This window comes from Narcine bancroftii, chromosome 5 (genome assembly GCF_036971445.1).
Source record: "Narcine bancroftii isolate sNarBan1 chromosome 5, sNarBan1.hap1, whole genome shotgun sequence".
Classification (NCBI taxonomy): domain Eukaryota; kingdom Metazoa; phylum Chordata; class Chondrichthyes; order Torpediniformes; family Narcinidae; genus Narcine; species Narcine bancroftii.
In genome coordinates, this window is record NC_091473.1 from 211,597,119 (window position 1) to 211,620,350 (window position 23,232).

The following is a 23,232-nucleotide window of genomic DNA, read 5'->3' on the forward strand; positions in this document are numbered from 1 at the left end:
ACTGACAAGCAATCCCCCCTGAACATTGTTCCCAGTCCAGTTGAGGTATACACCATTTGAATGGGCTGGTGAAATGGGTGAACACATTGGGGATAAAACATGGAGGTGAATGCAGAGAGATACAGTCTGAGGAGCCCAGACGAGGGGTTGATGTAATGTATCTGCGCTCACCTTGATCAGCACGTTACAGAGTTGTCAAGGGAAATATTTTACTGGGAAGCAAGTGGAGAGCAGAATTCATAATCTGGTGCAGAGGAAAAGAGAGACCCAAGATTGAAATGAAGATTGTGAGCTTTGTGAAGAGACGGATTACAGCAGTGAGGGAGTAATGAGAAACGTTCAGATGGCCTTGGTTTTTCTCGGAACCACATTTTCATGAATGTGTGAAGGTCTTCAGGTGGGTGAATGAATCATTTATCAAAATAATACTACTTTTTTTGTTTTATGGGGAAATATGTTTTTAATTATTTCTATTAATTTGATAGAAATATTACAATGTATATATTGTTTAGATATTAATTCTAGATTTTATATAATGAAACCCAGAATGAGTCATATATAAATTATTAATTATCTTATATAATTCTTGAAAAAGTGAAAAATCCTTATGAGAATTTCACCTCCTGTTCTAACACTGAGTTTACATTGTGATTAAATAGACCAATCTCTCCAGTTGTAGAAAAAAAAGAACAAAATAAAAAAGAAAGACCCCACCCCACCATTAATCTAACCCCTCCCACTAAACACAGTCACCAGAAAATGAATTGTAAAGAATCGAGTCTTGTTTCTCGGACATCGGATAGAAAACCCCCAGAGCACCCCAGCCTGTCATCAAATGATGATCATGTCCATGAATGGGCCCCATATCTTGTCCAATTCAACCTTGATCTCTTTCACATTTGATCTAATTTTCTCCAAACTCAATCAATGCATAGCATCATGTGCATACGAGTTGGTGCTCTGCTGTCTTTCCCTCTTATCCAAATTGCTCGTCTGGCCATCCATGAAATCAAAGCTACAATTTTGTTTTAGTTGAATTCAAGGAAATCTTCATTTCTAGAGAATAATGAAACAAAGCAATAAAAGGACATGGTTCTAATTTAATCCTAAGATTCTGTGATAGAGTTTTAAAGAATTGTTCCCAATATTCTTATAGTTCAGGACACTCCCAGAACGTATGAATCAGAGAGACCTCAAATTTTCTATATTTGCCACATAGTGCATCAATATCAGAATAAAAATGAGATAATCTAACTTTGGACATATCTCTTCTATGTAGAACTTTAAATTGTATTAAACAATGTCATGGACAGAATGAAGTAATTATTCATCAGATCACCATTTTCATCTGAAGTTAATGTATTCAAATCTTGTTCCCATTCATTCTTCATTCCAATCTGTGAACATATTTTTAGGTCCATCAATTTGCAATAAATAATTGCTATTGATACACCATGGGAAAACTTTAAATGAAGAACATTGGTATCGGAATTCGAGGAAATTTAGACTGAACAAAATGCCTATCAGGAAGGTTGAATTGTTCAAATGCAGCGAAATTGCCTCGAATATATAGATTCTTAAAACTTTTTATTCCTAATGCAACCCTTTCACTAAAAGCAGCATCCAAGATAGAAAGTTGAAAAAGATGATTTTTTTTAATAATAGGACTAGAAAGAGAAACATGAAGATAGCCAAAGAATTTCCTAAATTGTGCCCATATTCTCAGTCAACATTTCATTATCGAATTGTCCATAAATTTCGAAAAAGAAAAAGGTAAGGAAGATACTAAAACTGCAACATAGTGAGACTTTTTGAAAAGCTCAGTTCCATATTAACTCAAGGGGGTTGATCATCTGAAATATCAAAATGTAAGAGCAATATAATTTTTGTATATTAACTGCCCAATAATAAAATATAACATTTGGGAGAGAAAAGCCCCATTTCTTTTAGTCTATTGAAGAGAGGCCTTGTTTATACCGATTGTTTACCTTGCCATAAATACGAAGAAATAATTATTGAATCCAATAAATTAAAACAAGTTTTAGGAATGAAAATTGGTAAAGATTGAAACATGTACAAAAATGTTCATTTTAATTACATTAATATGTCCAATCACTGTCATGCACTTGGGTGCCTGTCCCGATAATGACTCTTTAGTCTGGTTAGCTAATACTGAAAAATTATCTTCCAATAAGATTTTACAACTTTTAGTCATCGTAATTCCCAGATATTTGAATTGGTCTTTAACTATTTTAAAAGGGAAATTAGCATAGATTGCTAAAGATCTCTATAGGTAGTAATTCACTCATGAAAATTTACTTTACACCCTAAAAACAAACTAAATTGGGCAAACAAAGTTAACATAATTGATAAAGAAATCTCAGAATTGGAAAGATGTTTTGCCATTTCTCATGAGTTTGATGCTGATGTTTTTACCTGCAGTACATTGTGGTCAAGAAAACGCTCCATCAGAACTTACCATGTGAGCTGTTTTTATGACATCATATTTACCCCGCCTTCACGCCAATCACACCCCATCTCCATCTAACTCCTGGACCTGACTACTCCTTCCATGAATTGGGATCTCTTGCATCTGCACACTGAACTCAAGATACATGGCATCACATACAACCCTGAGATTCCTTTTCCTGGGGCCAGGCAGAATTTCTACATATTGGTATTGCAAGAAGAAACTACTCAAGAGAGATTTGAATAGAAAAGAGAAGTCTAAACAAGTGGTGAGCGGTGTTCCGATGGGATCCTGTTGAGCCTGCAACTGTTCATGATATACATTAATGACCTGGAAGAGGAGATCAAGTGCAGTGTATCTTAGTTTGCTGATGACATAAACTGAGTGGTAAAGCAAATCGTGCAGAAGATACAGAGAGTCTACAGAAATGTTTGGATAGGTTAAGGGTCTGGCAGATGGAGCAAAGTGTTGGTAAATGTGAGGTTCTGTTGTGTGAGGGAGGTTCCCTACCTACAGCTGGTGGTCATGACACCTTGCCTGAAACTCATATGGAAGGCATACCACCTGTCAGTACATGGTGTACTCTTTGTTCCACTCAAAGTTACAAAGTTATGGACAATGTTCCAAACTGCAGGTGGAATGCCAGTTAAGATTGGACTCAGACAACAGGTCAGTGCACACTTTGCCATTGGCTGGTTCAAATCACTCAGTGCCCTTATTGGCTAAAGTCCTGTATTTAGCACTAGCACAGAGGACACTCGCTCTCTCTGCCTTGTGGTGCTAGGCCCAGACACCGCTCCATGCCAGGTTGCTACTGCAGACATCACTTGGAAAGATCGTGGGTAAGGTGCACACAGCACCGAAGCTGAGCCGTGGTATTGCTATAGCTCAAATTGCTATAGGTCAATACTGGCAGTAGAGCTCCTGCTCTCAACTGATCAGACATCCAAGGGTGTGTGTATACCCTTATGGGTACAGTGGTACCAGACCCACCTCCCCTTGTTCAGGGGTCCAGGAGGGTGTGTATAACCCCCGCTATTGGCTATGTGAATTAATAATTACATACTGTGTTACATTCTCCAGTTATGATCTGCTTCCACGTTCCCTTGTAAATTATGCATATGTTCCCATGTTCCCTTAATATTGTGTGTGTATGTTCCCTTATAAACTCTCTTTCTTATTAATTGTTGTGTTAAGGGTTTGCAGTCAAACGTAACTTTATTGTGTCTTTAAACCCTCCAAATCTGACACTTTCTCAACAAAACAATGCGAGGAGGGTTCAGGAGTTATGACTGGACACACATGGAGTTTTAGCCATGTTGGAATGCGAAACTGATTTAACTCTGCAGGAGATTATATTGATTACTGTCCATTTGTGTGTGTGTGTGTGTGTCCTGTTGGGTACATGGTTTATTGTGTACCTGCTCACCAACAGGGCTAACAGTAGGCAACCCACAAATAGGAAAGGGACCCCAGGATCGGAGTATAAAATCCCCGGATGGCCGATGACCATCACGGGTTCAGCCATTTGGCGGTGTGGCTGGAAAGCCATGCCAATTGATTGGGTAGACAGGTTGGACTCCCATGGGCAGAAGGTAGGACACCATATGGTCTCCCTTCTTGAAGAACTGGGGTTTCGTGGGACCAGGGAGAGTAGTGGGCAAGCTCTATGGCTACTAACATCCCTACTGAGGTGCCAGAGGGGTATCACGGCAGAATTTATGAACCGTCCTGCCACTTGTTGTTCCCATTAAAGGCACACTGAACAGATAGAATCCATGACCATCAAGCATGGGTCCATGCGGGATGCTCTGGACACTGCTAGGATGTACAAAAATCACATGGAAGTGAAGAACATTGAAGCTGCCTGTATGCTGATCGAAATGTGGAGCTTTAGGCAGCCTGTTGATCTGGTTGGCAGGTTGACTTTGTTAAGTTCAAGGAGATTGTTATGTGCGGGCAGGAGAGCGAAGCATGGTTAGGGGATGGGGATGTGTGGTTGGACAATAATGACTTTGCAGAGGCTGAGTCTGATTGCGCGCACCCCCCCCCAATACATCCTGTAGACCCTGCAAGCCCAGCCAGTGACCACTGTCCCAACACCATATTGGTTATGAGTGAATGGGATAGGGGCCGGTGTGAGGTTGTAAAAGAGAGTACTCTGTCAGGTTCAGCGGTTGGCTGAGCATCTGGCCACTTGACTACTCTGGCTATGGGATGGGGGGGCCTATGTTCACCTTTCCCACATAGAAGCTAGTACTTTAGGTAGCCTGTACACACAGCACTCTGTCAATAACTCCCTGTGGGGGCAGCCTGAAGGAATCATGAAGGGAAGCAAATGTGGGATATGGTAGTAGCTGCACTGCGGGCCAGGTTTCCCACATTGTTAAAGTGGGATCTGACATGCCAACCGCAGTGACATACCATTAACAAGGGAACGTGGCATCAGGGAATGGGCCCTTATCACCAACCTCTATAGCAGGGATCCCAGGTGCCACCTCCCTGAGGGCATCAGGGTGATCCCCCTGCCTGGGCAAGGCACCTAGTCACCACCATCCATCCCAACCTCAGAAAGGGTGGTCTTGCCTTTGATGGGAACAGCAAGTGGCATGGCGATTTGTGAAGCCATTGTCCTGCTGGAAGGGCTGGAGAACTTAGAACAGGATACACCCGCAAAAAGGTTGGGGGGGGGGGGAGAGGGTTCCCGCACAGGTTCACTGGGTGGACATAAAATATGGGGAAAACAAAAATAGTGAGGTCTGTAAAGATTTGTACTGTGCCCTAGTACATGCAGGTGGATCGTGCCCATCTAAATAACATTTAGATGCCATTTTCGCTATGTGGCCAGAATACTGTGAACATAACCCATGAAAACCCACACTGTTCACCACGCCGTCCATCATAACACCCACTGCAAGGTCCACCATAACCCCCCCACCATGCAGCTTTCAGTAAGGGAAAATTTACCTTTGGGGTCGCTCAAGCAACCATTGTTATCAGGCCAACCAAATCGACCCCTGACATTCCCTCTCCCTTCCAGGTAGTCTGCAACCCCCCCCCCCCCCCACCCATACCAGGTGCCGGCGGGCGATGACGAGATCACAGAAATGCTGAATGCCCTCCTCCACAAAGGGGTGATAAGACCTGCTATGTCCCCTATAATAGTCCAGTCTGGCCCATCTGAAAGTAAAACAGGATGTGGCGAATGACTTTTGACTATTGTAGATTAAATAAATTCACCCCCAGCCTCGGTCATTCCTGACCTAGTCACATTGGTGGAGGATATCGTGGACAGGGACAATGAACCTTGCCAATGTATTCTTTTGCAACCCTTTAAGCCCCAACTCCCAAGATCAGTTTACCTTCACTTGGGGCAAAACAATACACACCTTTTGCTGCATACTTTAGGGGTATGTCCACAGTCCTACACTCCTATCCTCATTGGTGGGTTTGTGCACCACTCTCCTGCCACCAGCTGCTGCTTTGGCCAGGTTCCTGCCACCAGGAGAGCCTTGGTGCTATGTCTCTGTAGTGGTCGCCGCTGGGTGTGGCTTGGACAACTTAAAAAGTACTGACCTCCCCCACCTCCCCCCTCCCGATATCGATACAAGTTACTACATCGATGATATCCTCATTCAGGGCCTCACAGAGGAGACAGTGGCTCAGTCACTGGACTCCCTCATCTCCAGGCTCCGCAATCATGGCTGGGCTATCAACCAGGAATAGGTACAGGGTTTCAGCCAAATGGTCCTCTTCCTGTGAATCCAATGGCACTCAGGATAGAGGGACATCCCGGAGACGGTGAGCACACTGTATACCATTTCCAGGATGAAGACTACCTTCCACTGGGTCCCTGAACAGCAGCTAGCCTTTGAAACAGCTAAACAGCTGTGGTCCAGCATGGGGACAGGATCAACACATGGTGGGGGAGTTTTTCTGAGCCTTTAGCCCAAGCAGCAACCACACAGTCTCACGTCTGCCACAAAGGCACCCCACCAATTCCCAAAAACAGGAGGTAGCTGAAAATGGGGGGACCTCAGGTAGGGACGTAGGTGGTCATTGTGAGACAATGGAGCCCCAGGACTAGTCTGCTAAGAAGCTAACCGGTCAAAGGACCAATACCACCAGTGGCCAGGTGAACACTTAGCCATGCTGCTGCTTCAGTTGGGAGATGAAGGGGTTCCCAATTTCGTTCTCCCTTATAGGGATGTGAGTGACCTGGGCAGTCTGTCTGACCAGCAGACAATTGCTAACACCTTGCAGGTACCGCCAGAAGGAGTCAATGATGGCATTATCTGATGGGAATGGACAGTGACTGTAGTCCAGGCAGGTTCCCTGCCTTCATGGGATGGGGCCGACACGGCCTGCTACTGTGGCAACCATTGGCATTGGGACACGGATGGTTAGGGAGTGGGCACTGGGTATGTACAGGGGTTCCCAGGAAGCACAAGTGACTGGTGCCTTGGTGGGCTGTTTGGTCACCACCACAAACCCCAACCTTAGAGGTGTGGTCTTGCATCTCATGGGACTGGTGACTGGGAGGACAGTCCAGGAGGCCATTGTCCTTCTGGAGGGATCAGAGGGCACAGAGCAGATATAGAGATGCTCTCTAAAGAGAGCATTACGGCAGGAAGCCCCATGGGGGTGGAACTTCCCATGCACTGCCCATTCCAACCTGGACCAGCCTCCCCTCTGCTCTTCCCTAACCAGATGTGGCCCTTGACTAATTTCTCTTTTGAACTTTGTTCCACCCACCCCCCGGAGAAGACTACCCTTCAAGCTGTTCCCCTTATTATTCTGAGGATCCATTGACAGCCTGCTTAAAAAGCATTGATTTGGCTAACTCAGTCCCGTCTCCTCCTAGCTATTATTGCAGGGATCCAACACAGGCACTTGAGGCACCCGTCTAAAGGGTGCATGAGCAAGAATGGCATCCTGGTGTTGGATGACAGCTGTGGGGAAGCTGGGCACCCTGGGTATATCCTGGATACACATCTGCCAGCCTACCCCAACCTCACCACAGGATAGCAAAGTGGCCACCCTCTGGGCTGTGCTTCAGGAATATCCAAGTGTGGGGCCTGGGTGCAGGATGTGCAAACCAAGGGGGGGATCTGGCACCTGGATGACCACCAGCTCACAGACATTAGTGGTGGGGGTGCTCACATTTGCCAGCCAAGCTGAAGAAACCAGTCATACGAGTCAGTAACCAAATTCCTTTGTCTGCCCTCCCCTCTGACACTCCCCAAGCACCCTGTTCCATCAGTAACACAGCAACCTGTCGTAGTGATAGATAATATAGTTCAGCTTGTGAGAGATGAGTAACACTGATCTAAAAGATAAGTGAGGATTGTGAGAGATGAATAAAACTGATATAAAAATATGAAGATGAGGAAACTAGTATAGATATATGTGTAATGAATAAATCCAGTATGAATAGGATAAGAATAGATATTAGTATGTAGGAAGTAAAGTTAGTCTGAATAAGATAAGGGTCTTCTAGCCTTTTAGACAGAATCAGCAAGTTCACCAGTATGAATAAGATAAGGATAGATAATAGATAATATGTAGGAAGTAAAGTTAGTCTGAATAAGATAAGGGTCTTCTAGCCTTAGACAGAATTAGGCAAGTTCTGCATGTAAAATGTTAGTCAGCCCTGAGAGTCAGGAAGGTGTGAATAAGGATAATGACATGATGGGACACCGACAGGATACCCCCTGGTCCTCCAAGTTCACAGCACGTAGGCAGACAGGATTGCCCAAGGCCAAACTCAACTACGAGGCAGAAGAATGTAAGGGGGAGGGTATTCCTATACTGAAATCAACTGTATAAAAGTTGGGTGCGCCCCAGTGTGTGTGTGTATTCCCAGGGAAAGGGGAAGCACCCAACTTTGCATTGTTATATAATAAATGTTCTTTGTTTTCAATTTTTGTCTCGAGCAATTTGTGTGAAGGTACTTCTGTTTCTAACAAATGGGGGTTCGTCCGGGATCCCACTCCCTCCACTGACAGAGTGCCCGAAGATGGGGGTAGGTGCACCCCAGCTGATTCAGCTGGACTCACGGACAAAGGGTGACTGGTCAGTGGATTAAGCGAGTGATATCCGAGAAGAGGCATTGAGAACAAACAACGAGAGGACGTTAAGGAAGCGTGCTAGAGCTAGCTACTGGATCTCGGTAAGAGAAATTTTACTTACCTGTTAGTATGGGAGGTGTGAGTAGTAAGGAAAAGAGTCCTAAGGAAGGATGGGAAGATCAGATAACCAAGCAAAGTCCGTTAGGATTAATGTTATCTGATTGGGGTGCAGGGAGAACCCTTGGGAAAGACAAACTGACCATGGTCAGGTATTGCTGTTTGGAATGGGTTAAAAGTCCAATAAAAAGGAGTTCACTACATTGGACAAAGCTCGGATCCGAGGATGACTGGATGTGTCAGGCATTGAACATCTGGTTCTATCAAAACCAAAGAGATAATCTTGAGAGCAGGGAATATGCAGCCTGCTGGCTCAGGGGATCGTTTGATCAACTGGTTTCAAATGAAAAGGAATGCAAGGACAAGAAAGATAAGGAACCTTTTGTCCCTGAAACACAAGGATGAGTTGTGTTACATTCACTTCCTCCACCTTATGCTCCTCCTATGCCGGCTCCTATCTTTCCCCTCTCCTATGCTCTACCCTTCTGCACCTTCCCCTCCTCCTCCACAGCTAAAGAAAGGAGAAGAAAGTAGGGGTGGTATGATGACCTGTTCACAAAGTACTAGATTACCACCTCAATTGACAAGAGAGGGAGGAGACTTTGATTCAAAACAGTGTGAGACCCTCCGGGAGGGAAGGGCAGAACCCTTTGATTCATTTCCCAGAGAGCAGGAATCTAGACATTATAAAGGAGAGGATAAGCCAGAAATTAACTGGATGAGACCTTTACGGGAAGTTCCCATGGGAGGGGGTCTCGGTTTTGTAAATGTGCCCCTAACTAGAACGGAGGTGCGTAATTTTAAGAGAGAATGCCCAATAAATAGAAAGGAAAGGCTAAGATTTTGATGCAGGCAGTCAAGGAAGTCGTGGAGGGACAGCAAGGAAAGGGTATGGGCTGTGTGCCAGCTCCTGGACATTGGGAGGAGCTTCAGGAGTGGGAGAGTAGAGACCAGAGCAGGGGCAAGGGTAGAGGGGAATTGCAGGGACGACGACGGTTCCCGAGACCTCGTGGTAATCCCGGTAGGAATTGGGAAACAGGAGCATTAGTTTGCTAATATTTTAAAAAGGAGGGACATTTTAAGAGAGAATGCCCAATGCGAGCCAGGGAGACGCGACCTTATGCACTGATGTGTTGGAATATCTTTCTTTGGCTTGGCTTCGCGGACGAAGATTTATGGAGGGGGTAAAAGTCCACGTCAGCTGCAGGCTCGTTTGTGGCTGACAAGTCCGATGCGGGACAGGCAGACACGGTTGCAGCGGATGCAGGGGAAAATTGGTTGGTTGGGGTTGGGTGTTGGGTTTTTCCTCCTTTGTCTTTTGTCAGTGAGGTGGGCTCTGCGGTCTTCTTCAAAGCAGGTTGCTGCCCGCCGAACTGTGAGGTGCCAAGATGCACGGTTTGAGGCGATATCAGCCCACTGGCGGTGGTCAATGTGGCAGGCACCAAGAGATTTCTTTAGGCAGTCCTTGTACCTCTTCTTTGGTGCACCTCTGTCATGGTGGCCAGTGGAGAGCTCGCCATATAACACGATATTGGGAAGGCGATGGTCCTCCATTCTGGAGACATGACCCACCCAGCGCAGTTGGATCTTCAGCAGTGTGGACTTGATGCTGTCGGCCTCCGCCATCTCGAGTACTTCGACGTTAGGGATGAAAGCGCTCCAATGGATGTTGAGGATGGAGCGGAGACAACGCTGGTGGAAGCGTTCTAGGAGCTGTAGGTGATACCGGTAGAGGACCCATGATTCGGAGCCGAACAGGAGTGTGGGTATGACAACGGCTCTGTATACGCTAATCTTTGTGAGGTTTTTCAGTTGGTTGTTTTTCCAGACTCTTTTGTGTAGTCTTCCAAAGGCGCTATTTGCCTTGGAGAGTCTGTTGTCTATCTCGTTGTCGATCCTTGCATCTGATGTAATGGTGCAGCCGAGATAGATCCTCAACTGATGGTCAGAACACTTCCAATCTCTTTTCAGTGCCAACCGCTCAGTCCAAGATTCCGCCCTGCTCCAGATCCCTCAACAGCCCCTAAGGCTAGAGCTGGATGAGGTCCTCACCCAGGATGAGACATATAAGGCAATTGAACAACTGAAAAGTGGCAAAGCAGCAGGTATGGATGGAATCCCCCCAGAGGTCTGGAAGGCTGGCGGCAAAACTCTGCATGTCAAACTGCATGAGTTTTTCAAGCTTTGTTGGGACCAAGGAAAACTGCCTCAGGACCTTCGTGATGCCATCATCATCACCCTGTACAAAAACAAAGGCGAGAAATCAGACTGCTCAAACTACAGGGGAATCACGTTGCTCTCCATTGCAGGCAAAGTCTTTGCTAGGATTCTCCTAAATAGAATAATACCTAGTGTCGCCGAGAATATTCTCCCAGAATCACAGTGCGGCTTTCGCGCAAGCAGAGGAACTACTGACATGGTCTTTGCCCTCAGAGAGCTCCAAGAAAAGTGCAGAGAACAAAACATCACCTTTGTTGACCTCACCAAAGCCTTCGACACCGTGAGCAGAAAAGGGCTTTGGCAAATACTAGAGCGCATCGGATGCCCCCCAAAGTTCCTCAACATGATTATCCAACTGCACGAAAACCAACAAGGTCGGGTCAGATACAGCAATGAGCTCTCTGAACCCTTCTCCATTAACAATGGCGTGAAGCAAGGCTGTGTTCTCGCACCAACCCTCTTTTCAATCTTCTTCAGCATGATGCTGAACCAAGCCATGAAAGACCTCAACAATGAAGACGCTGTTTACATCCGGTACCGCACGGATAGCAGTCTCTTCAATCTGAGGCGCCTGCAAGCTCACACCAAGACACAAGAGAAACTTGTCAGTGAACTACTCTTTGCAGACGATGCCGCTTTAGTTGCCCATTCAGAGCCAGCTCTTCAGCGCTTGACGTCCTGTTCTGCGGAAACTGCCAAAATGTTTGGCCTGGAAGTCAGCCTGAAGAAAACGGAGGTCCTCCATCAGCCAGCTCCCCACCATGACTACCAGCCCCCCCACATCTCCATTGGGCACACAAAACTCAAAATGTTGGAATATAGGGGTTAATTAATCATAGAAAATATGTAGAATATATGCTTATGTACTATTCAGTTTGTATACATGAATTCGGTACTATGTAACAATTTAATATTTACCTCATGGTGAAGGGAAAGAGTAATGTAAGTAAGGGGCAGTCACAGTATGTAGCAAAGTTGGCTGATTACAGTAGGTTTAGAATTGTCTGCTCCCAAACTACAAAAGAGAGGATAGTATGAAACAATTTAGTAGGAATAAGGCAAAAGGAGGTGTTGATTAGCACAAACAAAAAGAATCCAGACAGAGACTGTCAGAAACAAAGAGAATGGAATCAGTAAGAAGCTAAGACAGAAGGAGGTGTTTAGTAGAACAGAAGAATATGGCCAGATGAGAACAAAGAAATAATTAGAAATATCTGGGATATGAATTGATTTCTGATCAAAACAACAGGATATTCTGACCTTGAGGATTAAAAAAAAGATGGGAGCTCCACACCCCAGATAACTGCAGAGCAGGAAATTACTTGTGATAAATCTTATGCAAGAAATCTAGGAAAGGAAGCCAACTTTTGTTCTGTATGATAAGGTTGAGCTATATAAACTGTAGAGACTGGACAGTAGAGGTCAGTCTTCGGGAATAGCTCACTGTGCAGGTGACCTATGAACTAACGACTGAACCAGAGCTGTTAAGCTTTATTCTTATGCTGTGTAATAAACTGATTCTCCTATCACTTCATTTAACAAACACGTTGGACTCAGAAGACACATAGACTAAATTAAGGGTAGGGTAAAGCCAGAGTCCGACAGATGGAAGCAGATTATCTACATCACCTTTGTAGACCTCACCAAAGCCTTCGACACCGTGAGCAGGAAAGGGCTTTGGCAAATACTAGAGCGCATCGGATGTCCCCCGAAGTTCCTCAACATGATTATCCAACTGCACGAAAACCAACAAGGTCGGGTCAGATACAGCAATGAGCTCTCTGAACCCTTCTCCATTAACAATGGCGTGAAGCAAGGCTGTGTTCTCGCACCAACCCTCTTTTCAATCTTCTTCAGCATGATGCTGAACCAAGCCATGAAAGACCCCAACAATGAAGACGCTGTTTACATCAGGTACCGCACGGATGGCAGTCTCTTCAATCTGAGGCGCCTGCAAGCTCACACCAAGACACAAGAGAAACTTGTTCGTGAACTACTCTTTGCAGACGATGCCGCTTTAGTTGCCCATTCAGAGCCAGCTCTTCAGCGCTTGACGTCCTGCTTTGCGGAAACTGCCAAAATGTTTGGCCTGGAAGTCAGCCTGAAGAAAACTGAGGTCCTCCATCAGCCAGCTCCCCCACATCTCCATCGGGCACACAAAACTCAAAACGGTCAACCAGTTTACCTATCTCGGCTGCACCATTTCATCAGATGCAAGGATCAACAATGAGATAGACAACAGACTCGCCAAGGCAAATAGCGCCTTTGGAAGACTACACAAAAGAGTCTGGAAAAACAACCAACTGAAAAACCTCACAAAGATAAGCGTATACAGAGCCGTTGTCATACCCACACTCCTGTTCGGCTCCGAATCATGGGTCCTCTACCGGCATCACCTACGGCTCCTAGAACGCTTCCACCAGCGTTGTCTCCGCTCCATCCTCAACATCCATTGGAGCGCTTTCATCCCTAACGTCGAAGTACTCGAGATGGCAGAGGTCGACAGCATCGAGTCCACGCTGCTGAAGATCCAGCTGTGCTGGATGGGTCACGTCTCCAGAATGGAGGACCATCGCCTTCCCAAGATCGTGTTATATGGCGAGCTCTCCACTGGCCACCGTGACAGAGGTGCACCAAAGAAAAGGTACAAGGACTGCCTAAAGAAATCTCTTGGTGCCTGCCACATTGACCACCGCCAGTGGGCTGATATCGCCTCAAACCGTGCATCTTGGCGCCTCACAGTTTGGCGGGCAGCAACCTCCTTTGAAGAAGACCGCAGAGCCCACCTCACTGACAAAAGGCAAAGGAGGAAAAACCCAACACCCATCCCCAACCAACCAATTTTCCCCTGCAGCCGCTGCAACCGTGTCTGCCTGTCCCGCATCGGACTTGTCAGCCACAAACGAGCCTGCAGCTGACGTGGACTTTTACCCCCTCCATAAATCTTCGTCCGCGAAGCCAAGCCAAAGAAAGAAGATGAACAGGGGAGTCACGGTTCTCAGTCAATACACACCGTTGGGCTGCACGGAGAACCATTGGTTAATTTAAGCATAGAACCCCACAGTGACAAGATGTCCTTTTTAGTAGATTCTGGGGCAGCCAGTCTAGTATTTTACAACCACCCAAGCATGTTAAGATAGAGGGGACCGTGATGATTTCGGGAGTAGGAGGAAGAGACTTTATAGTCCCTGTATTAAGAGATGTAAGAATACAAATGGGAGAAAAGGTAATAACAGAGGATATTTTACTAGTTCCCCAAGCTGGAGTTTGTTTGTTAGGACGAAATTTACAGGACCAATTGGCCATCGGCACCAGACCACAGGAATCAGGTATCGGGGGTCAATTTTATGTATTAAGCGAGGAAGATCGAGAACTAATAAATCCTGGAGTATGGGCAGAAAGAGGCAATAGAGGAGTGTTAGATATTCCTCCCCTGCAAGTTACTTTAAAAGATTCTAAACAAGTAATTATTTGAAAACAGTATCCAATTGCTATGGCTGGCCGAAAGGGGCTGCAGCCAGTAATTGACCAGTTGGTGAAAGATGGTATACTCGAATCTGGTATGTCACCTTTTAATACCCCAATTTTACCTGTCCAAAAATCAGACGGTACCTATCGATTAGTGCAGGACTTGAGGGAGCTGGTAAGTCAAGGAACTGGGAAAATAAGTCCAGAGAGGATACGTGGTATTCTACAGATCCCACCTCCCAAGAATGCCCAAGAACTTAGGAAATTCCTTGGCTTAGTGGGATACTGTAGAATCTGGATTGAAAATTATTCTAGCCTGGTCAGATTTCTCTATGATAAACTCACAATTCTAGGGGGCGAAGCTGTTGTCTGGACAGAGGAAGAGATTAAAGATTTTAACTTGGTGAAACAGCGTCTTATTAGTGCCCCAGTGTTGGCTTTACCCGACCTAAATAAGCCATTTGACCTATATACCAATGCGAAACGAGTTGTAGCCACTGGAGTACTAACACAAGAGAGGGCAGGCTGTAGACAGCCAGTTGCTTTTCTGTCAAAAGTTTTAGACCCTGTTTGTGGTGGTTGGCCAGAGTGTGTGCAAGCCATCACAGCCACTGCTATTTTAGTTGAGGAAGGTCGAAAGATTACGTTTGGTGCCCCGATGATAGTTCACACCCCTCACACAGTCCGCAGTATTCTCTTACAACGTGCTGGAAGGTGACTCACAGACTCTAGAATTTTAAAATGTGAAGCGATCCTAATGGATAGGGATGATTTGACCCTAATTACGAATAAAGAACACAATCCAGCAGCTTTCTTGGTTTCTCCAAATTCTGACAATACCATAAATGAGTTAGAGCATGTATGTTTAGAGGTAATAGATTTACAGACCAAAGTTAGAGAGGATTTAAGCGATGAGCCTTTACAGGAGGGTGAAAGGTAGTTTATTGATGGATCTTCCCATTGCATTGATGGCACTCGCTATAGCGGGTATAGTGTAGTGGATGGTAAAGAAGGAGTGGTAATTGAAGCCGGTCACCTTCCCGGTCATTAGTCAGCACAATCTTGTGAATTGTATGCCCTCTGTAGAGCTCTCCAGGGTCTAGAGAACAAGGTGGGCACGATCTACACAGACTCAGACTACGCTTTTGGTGTAGTGCACACCTTTGGGAAGATCTGGAAAGAGCGGGGAATGATAACTGGAAAAGGACAAAAGTTGATCCATGAAAACTTAATTGTCCAATCTCTAGATTCTCTTACATTACCTGAGGAAATAGCTGTAGTTCATGTACAAAGCCATCAAAGTGGTGACAGTCCTGAAGCACAGGGGAACAGACAGGGAGATGCAGCTGCCAAACAGGCTGCGCTCACGGAGAAAATAGACATGCAGCTGCAGCTGTTACTGCCCACCCCTGGAGTATCCTATTCATTCTATTAAACCTGGTGATTGGGTATATGTAAAAGCATGGCAAGATCACCAACTAAAACCTGTCTGGGATGGCCCCTATTGTGTACTTTTGATTACAGACACTGCCGTGCGAACAAAAGAAAAAGGATGGAGCCACATCCAACGAATTAAACAAGCTACTGAACCACAGACTAACGACATCGATAATCTACCCTCCACCTGGCGTGCAGTCCTTCATCCTTCTGATCTGAAAGTTACACTACGCTGGGAAAAAGTGCTGTAATGTTGTTTTTACCATTTACTGTATTGTTTACTTGTTGGTTCCCAATTTTTGGGACATTACTAAATTACTCACAATGTATTAAGTCCTGCTGGAATAGGGGCAGCAGAGGTGATAATTATTTACCTTTAGAATGTAGACAGGGCACAGATATAAAGTATAGTCATAGTGGGGTATGGGTTAATATAGGATCCCAACATGGACCAGGGGAACAGAACAGCTCTAGAGGAGTAGATTTGATTTGTATTTTGGCCTCTACAGGGATTAAAAAGAGGAGTTTTAAAGGGATAGCACAAAGAAGATGGTGGGACAATGACAGACAGAATGTTAGTCAGGATTGTACATGTAGCAGAGATAGAGTGAATACATATACTAATGTTCACAGAGAGGCTGCAACTCACAGGTTCAGTGATACTTATGCTAATGTTAGCAGACAAGCTGCAACTCACAGGTTAAGTGACAAGAAACACCCCTCCCCAACTTGGTCTCCTATAAATCATCCTTTGGGTCACACAGACATTCGGAATGTTAAGAACCATCACTGTAAGGGGAGTTCCAGTTGTAAACGACGTAAGCTGCTCCAGAACACCACAACTGCTTGGCATTTAAATCGTTTAATCAGACTCCAGCCTTGGAGATCATCACCGAACAGACAGTGATGGCCCTGAATTTATGGGCTGAAAAAAGACGACAGATACGAGCCACAGTTCAACAAAACCGCCTGGCTCTCGATTACTCATTGGCTGCTGAAGGCAGCGTTTGTGAAAGACTGGTTAATGACAATGCTCACAACGGTCAGGCGGTTAAAGACACTTCTTCAGGAGTTCGAAAATCTTCCCATGCCCAGGTTCAGACTTGGCAACCTTAGTCCGGTGTGAGATGGACTAGACTTTTATTGGTAACTGGAGTCTGATACTGTGAGAGATGGGAAAATTGATCTAAAATTATGAACATGGAAGAAACTAAAATTCATCAGTTAATGGCTGTAACCAGTACAAACAGGATAAGCTTGGGGGTTAGGATGCAGGAAAGCAGAGTCAGCACGATTAACATAAGAATCTTCTAGTCTTTGTGACAAGAGCCAACACCATAAGATAAGGAGTGGTAAGGAACAATTGAATGTAGGAAGTTGAGGTAGTCTGGATCAGATAAGGGTCTCCTAGCCCTGGACAGAAGTACCAAGTCCTACATATCTAATTAGCTAACCTTACACAGATTTATACATATTAAATTAGCCAACCCTAGACAGGATGAGCCAACTCTACATACCAAGAGATTGTAGCCCCGAGAATCAGGAAGGTGTGAATAAGGACAATGACATGATGGGACACCCACAGGATACCCCCTGGTCCTCCAAGTGTACTGAAACTGCATGTCGGCAGGAAGGATTACCTATGCCAAACCCATCCAGGGGGCAGAAGAATGTAAGGGGGAGGGTATTCTGATACTGAAATTTACTGTATAAAAGTTGGGTGAGCCCCAGTGTATGTGTGTATTCCCAGGGTAAGGGGAAGCACCCAACTTTGCATTGTTGTTGTAATAAATGTTCTTTGTTCTCAATTTTTGTCTCAAGCAATTTCTTTAAAGGTACTTTAATTTCTAACAAATGGGGGCTCGTCTGGGATCACACTCCCTCCACTGACAGAGTGCCCCGACGACGAGAGTAGGTGCACCCCGGCTGATTCAGCTGGACTCACGGGCGACGGGTGGCTGGTCAGTGGAAGAAGCGAGTGATATCCGAGAAGAGGCATTGAGAACAAACGACGGAAGGAAGCGCGCTAGAGCATTGCTACTGGAACACGGTAAGAGTAATTTTACTTGTTTATAAGTATGGGAATAATGAGTAGCAAGGAAGAGAGTCCTGGTTCAGGATGTGAACACCAGATAGCTACGTACAGCCCGCTTGGGTTGATGTTATCTGAGTGGGGCACGGGAAAGACCCGTGGGAAAGACAAACTGACAATGGTCAGGTATTGTTGTATTGAATGGGTTAAATACCCGGTTAAAGGGAGCTCCGTGTACTGGCCAAAGTTCGGATCCGAGGATGAATGGATGTGTCAAGCTTTGAACATCTGGCTCTATCAAAACCAGAGAGACAATGTTGAGAGCAGGGAATATGCAGCCTGCTGGCTCAAGGGACCCATTGAACAACTGGTTTTGAATGAGAAAGAATTCAGGGATAAGAGAGAGGAGGAACCTTTTGTCCCTGAATCACAGGGGTGGGATGTGTTACATTCCCTCCCTCCACCTTATGTTCCTCCTATGCCGGCTCCTATCTTTCCTTCCCCTCCTATGACCTACCCTTCTGCACCTCCCCCTCCTCCCCCACCACTAGAGAAGAAAGAGGAGAACCGGAGCGGTATGGTGACTCGCTCACAAAGCGTTCGATTACCACCTCCGTTGACAGTAGAGGTAGAACATTGTAATTCAGAACAGCGTGAGATCCTTCAGGAAGAAGTGGCAGAACCCTGCGATTCACTTCTCAGGGAACAGGAACACAAATCTAAGAAACCAGAAATCAGCTGGATGCGACCCCTGCGGGAGGTTCCCGTGGGAGAAGGTCTTGGGTTCGTAAATGTGCCCCTGACCAGCACTGAAGTACGTAATTTTAAGAAAGAATTAATCTCCCTGATAGAAGATCCCCAGGGATGTGCCGAACAGTTAGACCAATTTTTGGGACCAAATCTGTATACTTGGGAGGAATTAACATCCATCTTTAAGACTCTGTTTACCTTAGATGAGCGGGGAATGATCCGACAGGCAGGCATTAGAGTATGGGATAAGGAACACCAAGGGGGACACGAGGCGACCCCTGGAGAAGTCAAATTCCCCCTCACCAAACCTAATTGGGACAAAAATACCAGTGGTGGCCGCACACTGATGGAGGAATACAGGATTAATTTGATCAAAGGAATCAGGGAATCTGTCCCCAAAGGACAGAACTTCAAAAAAGCCTTTGAGGTTCCCCAAGGTCCCGAGGAGACCCCCTCTGCATTTCTCAATAGATTGCGCACGGCAATTCAACAATATGGGGGTCTCGACATAGAATCTCCAGCAGGGGAACAATTGGTTCTAACGGGTTTTGTTACCAACTCAGCCCCAGACATCAGAAGAAAGCTACAAAAGACAGAAAATTGGCACGAGCAAGGAATTACCCAGTTACTGCAGATTGCTCAGAGAGCGTTTGTCCAGAGGGCAGAGGATAAACAAAAAGGGAAAGCTAAAATTTTATTACAAACAGTCAAAGGAATAGTAGCTGACCATCACGAAAAAGATAAGGATTACTGGCCAACTTCTGTACGAGGTGAGGGGAGCCACGGGTGGGGAGGTGGAGACCCCAGCAGGTGGAGGAGTAGAGGAGGATTCCGGGGACGACGTATGCCCCCTAGAAATTTTGGGAAAGATTGGGAAACAGGACCCCTTATTTGTTTTCATTGTAAAAAGAAAGGGCACTTTAAAAAGGAATGCCCACTGCGAGCAATGGACACACGTTCCTATGCCCTGATGGAAGCTGATCACGAATAGGGGGGTCACGGTTCTCAATTAATACACACCGTGGGGCTGCAAGGAGAACCGCTAGTTAATTTATGCATAGGACCCCACAGTGATAAGATGACATTTTTGGTCGATTCTGGAGCCGCCCGATCTAGCGTTCTACACCAACCCCAGGGGGTGTAAATAGAAGGGACAGTTACAGTTTCTGGGGTGGGAGGACGAGACTTTCCAATCCCGGTATTGCGAGAAGTCAGAATTCAAATGGGAGATAAGATCATAATTGAGGATCTTCTATTACTTCCCCAAGCCGGAGTATGCTTGCTAGGAAGGGATTTACAGGACCAATTGGCTATCGGTACTCAACCTCTACAATCAGGCATTGGAGTACAATTCTATGTTTTAAACGAGGAAGATCGCAAACTAATAAATCCAAGAGTATGGGCAGGAAAGGGAAATAGAGGAATCCTCGATATTCCTTCGCTACAAGTCACTTTAAAAGATACTCAACGAATTGTTAAACAAAAACAGTACCCGATTCCGATGGCTGGCCGAAAAGGTTTACAGCCCGTAATTGACCAGTTGATTCAGGACGGTATACTCGAACCCTGTATGTCTCCCTTTAATACCCCGATTTTACCTGTTCAAAAACCAGACGGCATTCTTGCCCGTCACCCGGTTGTACCCAACCCCTATACCATCATGAGTAAAATTGACCCCCATAATCAATGGTTTAGTGTCATTGATCTCAAGGATGCATTTTGGACTTGTCCATTAGCCACAGAGAGCAGAGACATGTTCGCCTTTGAATGGGAGAACCCCTTTACTGGCTGTAAAAACCAATACCGGTGGACTGTCCTTCCACAAGGCTTTACAGAATCGCCCAATTTATTTGGTCAAGTCCTAGAGCGGGTATTAGATGAAGCTCCTCGGAGAAAAAATTGCCAACTCATACAGTACGTGGATGACTTGCTAATTACAGCAAGAACTTATGAATTAGCTAAAGATTTTACGGTAGCACTTTTAAATTTTTTGGAGAAGAAAGGTCTGAGAGTCAGCGAGTCCAAACTACAATTTGTGCAATCCGAGGTCAAATACTTAGGACATCTAGTTAGTCAAGGAACCAGGAAAATTAGCCCAGAGAGAATAACTGGTATTATACAGATCCCCCCTCCCAAAAATGCCCAGGAACTCAGGAAATTCCTTGGGTTAGTGGGATTCTGTAGAATCTGGATAGAAAATTATTCGAACCTGGTCAAATTCCTTTATGATAAGATTCCCAGTATAGGAACCGAAACCCTTGACTGGACGGATGAAGAGATTGAAAATTTTAACTTTGTTAAACAGTGCCTTACACGTGCCCCAGTTTTAGCGCTACCTGACCTAAACAAACCTTTTGATTTATACACTAATACCAAAGCTGGGGCAGCCACCGGAGTGCTCACCCAAAGCAGGGCTGGCTATAGACAACCAGTGGCTTTCCTGTCAAAGCTTTTAGACCCCGTTTGTCGCGGCTGGCCAGAGTGTATACAAGCCATAGCAGCCACTGCAATTTTGGTTGAAGAAGGACGAAAGATTACTTTCGGCGCCCCTATGATAGTTCATACCCCTCATACAGTCCACAATATTCTATTGCAGCGGGCTGGAAGGTGGCTCACGGATTCGAGAATCTTAAAATATGAAACGATACTAATGGACAGCAATGATTTGACCTTACTCACGACCAAAACTCTCAACCCAGCAGCCTTCCTCATCTCTCCAACTAATGACCAGCCCTCAAACGATTTAGAACATGTCCCTTTAACTGAAGGAGAAAGATTGTTTATTGACGGTTCTTCACGTTGTATTGCAGGAACCCGCTATAGTGGGTATAGTATAGTGGAAGGTAAACAGGAACTGGTGATCAAAGCTGGTCGCCTCCCTGGTCATTGGTCAGCACAATTCTGTGAGCTATATGCCCTCTGTAGAGCACTCCACGAACTAGAGAACAAGGTAGGAACGATCTACACTGATTCTAAATATGCTTTTGGTGTAGTCCATACCTTCGGTAAGATATGGAAAGAAAGAGGGATGATAACTGGCAAAGGACAAAAGTTAGCCCATGAACAGTTAATTACCCAATCCCTAGAGGCTTTAGGTAAACTCAAAACGGTCAACCAGTTTACCTATCTTGGCTGCACCATGACAATGAGATAGACAACAGACTCGCCAAGGCAAATAGCGCCTTTGGAAGACTACACAAAAGAGTCTGGAAAAACAACCAACTGAAAAACCTCACAAAGATAAGCGTATACAGAGCCGTTGTCATACCCACACTCCTGTTCGGCTCCGAATCATGGGTCCTCTACCGGCACCACCTACGGCTCCTAGAACGCTTCCACCAGCGTTGTCTCCGCTCCATCCTCAACATCATTTGGAGCGCTTACATCCCTAACGTCGAAGTACTCGAGATGGCAGAGGTCGACAGCATCGAGTCCACGCTGCTGAAGATCCAGCTGCGCTGGATGGGTCACGTCTCCAGAATGGAGGACCATCGCCTTCCCAAGATCGTGTTATATGGCGAGCTCTCCACTGGCCACCGTGACAGAGGTGCACCAAAGAAAAGGTACAAGGACTGCCTAAAGAAATCTCTTGGTGCCTGCCACATTGACCACCGCCAGTGGGCTGATAACGCCTCAAACCGTGCATCTTGGCGCCTCACAGTTTGGCGGGCAGCAACCTCCTTTGAAGAAGACCGCAGAGCCCACCTCACTGACAAAAGGCAAAGGAGGAAAAACCCAACACCCAACCCCAACCAACCAATTTTCCCCTGCAACCGCTGCAATCGTGTCTGCCTGTCCCGCATCGGACTTGTCAGCCACAAACGAGCCTGCAGCTGACGTGGACTTTTTACCCCCTCCATAAATCTTCGTCCGCGAAGCCAAGCCAAAGAAAAGAAGAAGAGAGGCTTTAACACTCCCGTCCGAAATTGCCATTGTACATGTGCGGGGACACCAGACTGGTAACAGTCCTGAAGCTAGAGGAAACAGGCAGGCTGATGCAGCTGCCAAACAGGCAGCATTAGCAGAAAAGATTCACATGTACCAGCTACTGCCCACGCCGATAGAGATTAAAAAGAACCCCATCTTTTCACGGGAAGAGGAGGTCTCAATGAGAGATAAGGGATTTTGCCAGACTGCCGACGGATTGTGGTCCTTAACAAAGCCATAGCCCGCCAAGTCATAGATCAGTTACATCAACAAACGCATTGGGGAACCCAGTCCCTTGTTGATACCTTTGGACGTTTCCTTCACTGCCCTGGCATATACAATATTACTAAACTTGCTACTAGATCTTGTCCCATTTGTCAGAGGGTTAATAAGAAATCGATGCGCCAAGTAATACCTGGCGGTCGCGACATTGCCGTTCGCCCGTTCCAGCGCATACAAATAGACTTTACTGAACTTCCTAAGATTGGTATTTACAAATTTCTCGTCATGGTCGATCATTTTACAAGATGGGTTGAAGCTTTTCCTACCCCGAATGATCGTGCCAACACTGTCATCAGAATACTCATTGAATGTGTCATTCCACGATACGGTATGATGCAGACCATTGATTCAGATAGAGGTACGCATTTCACCTCTCAGATTCTCCAGGGTGTCTGCAAGAACCTAGGAATAGACTGGCAACTACATACCCCATGGCATCCCCAAAGTTCGGGTCGAGT

At 45.7% G+C, this 23,232-nt stretch overlaps 1 protein-coding gene across 2 annotated transcripts in view; it reads right to left on the minus strand.

Moving 5' to 3' along the window:
* Positions 1–559: 559 nt before the first annotated feature.
* Positions 560–23,232, minus strand: part of LOC138764743 (zinc finger protein 227-like) — a 61,334-nt gene continuing 38,661 nt past the window's right edge. For both annotated transcript variants that reach the window (XR_011358296.1, XR_011358293.1), the window contains exon 4: positions 560–1,056. The gene's annotated coding sequence lies outside the window, so the exon portion shown is untranslated. The remainder of the gene's footprint in view (positions 1,057–23,232) is intronic.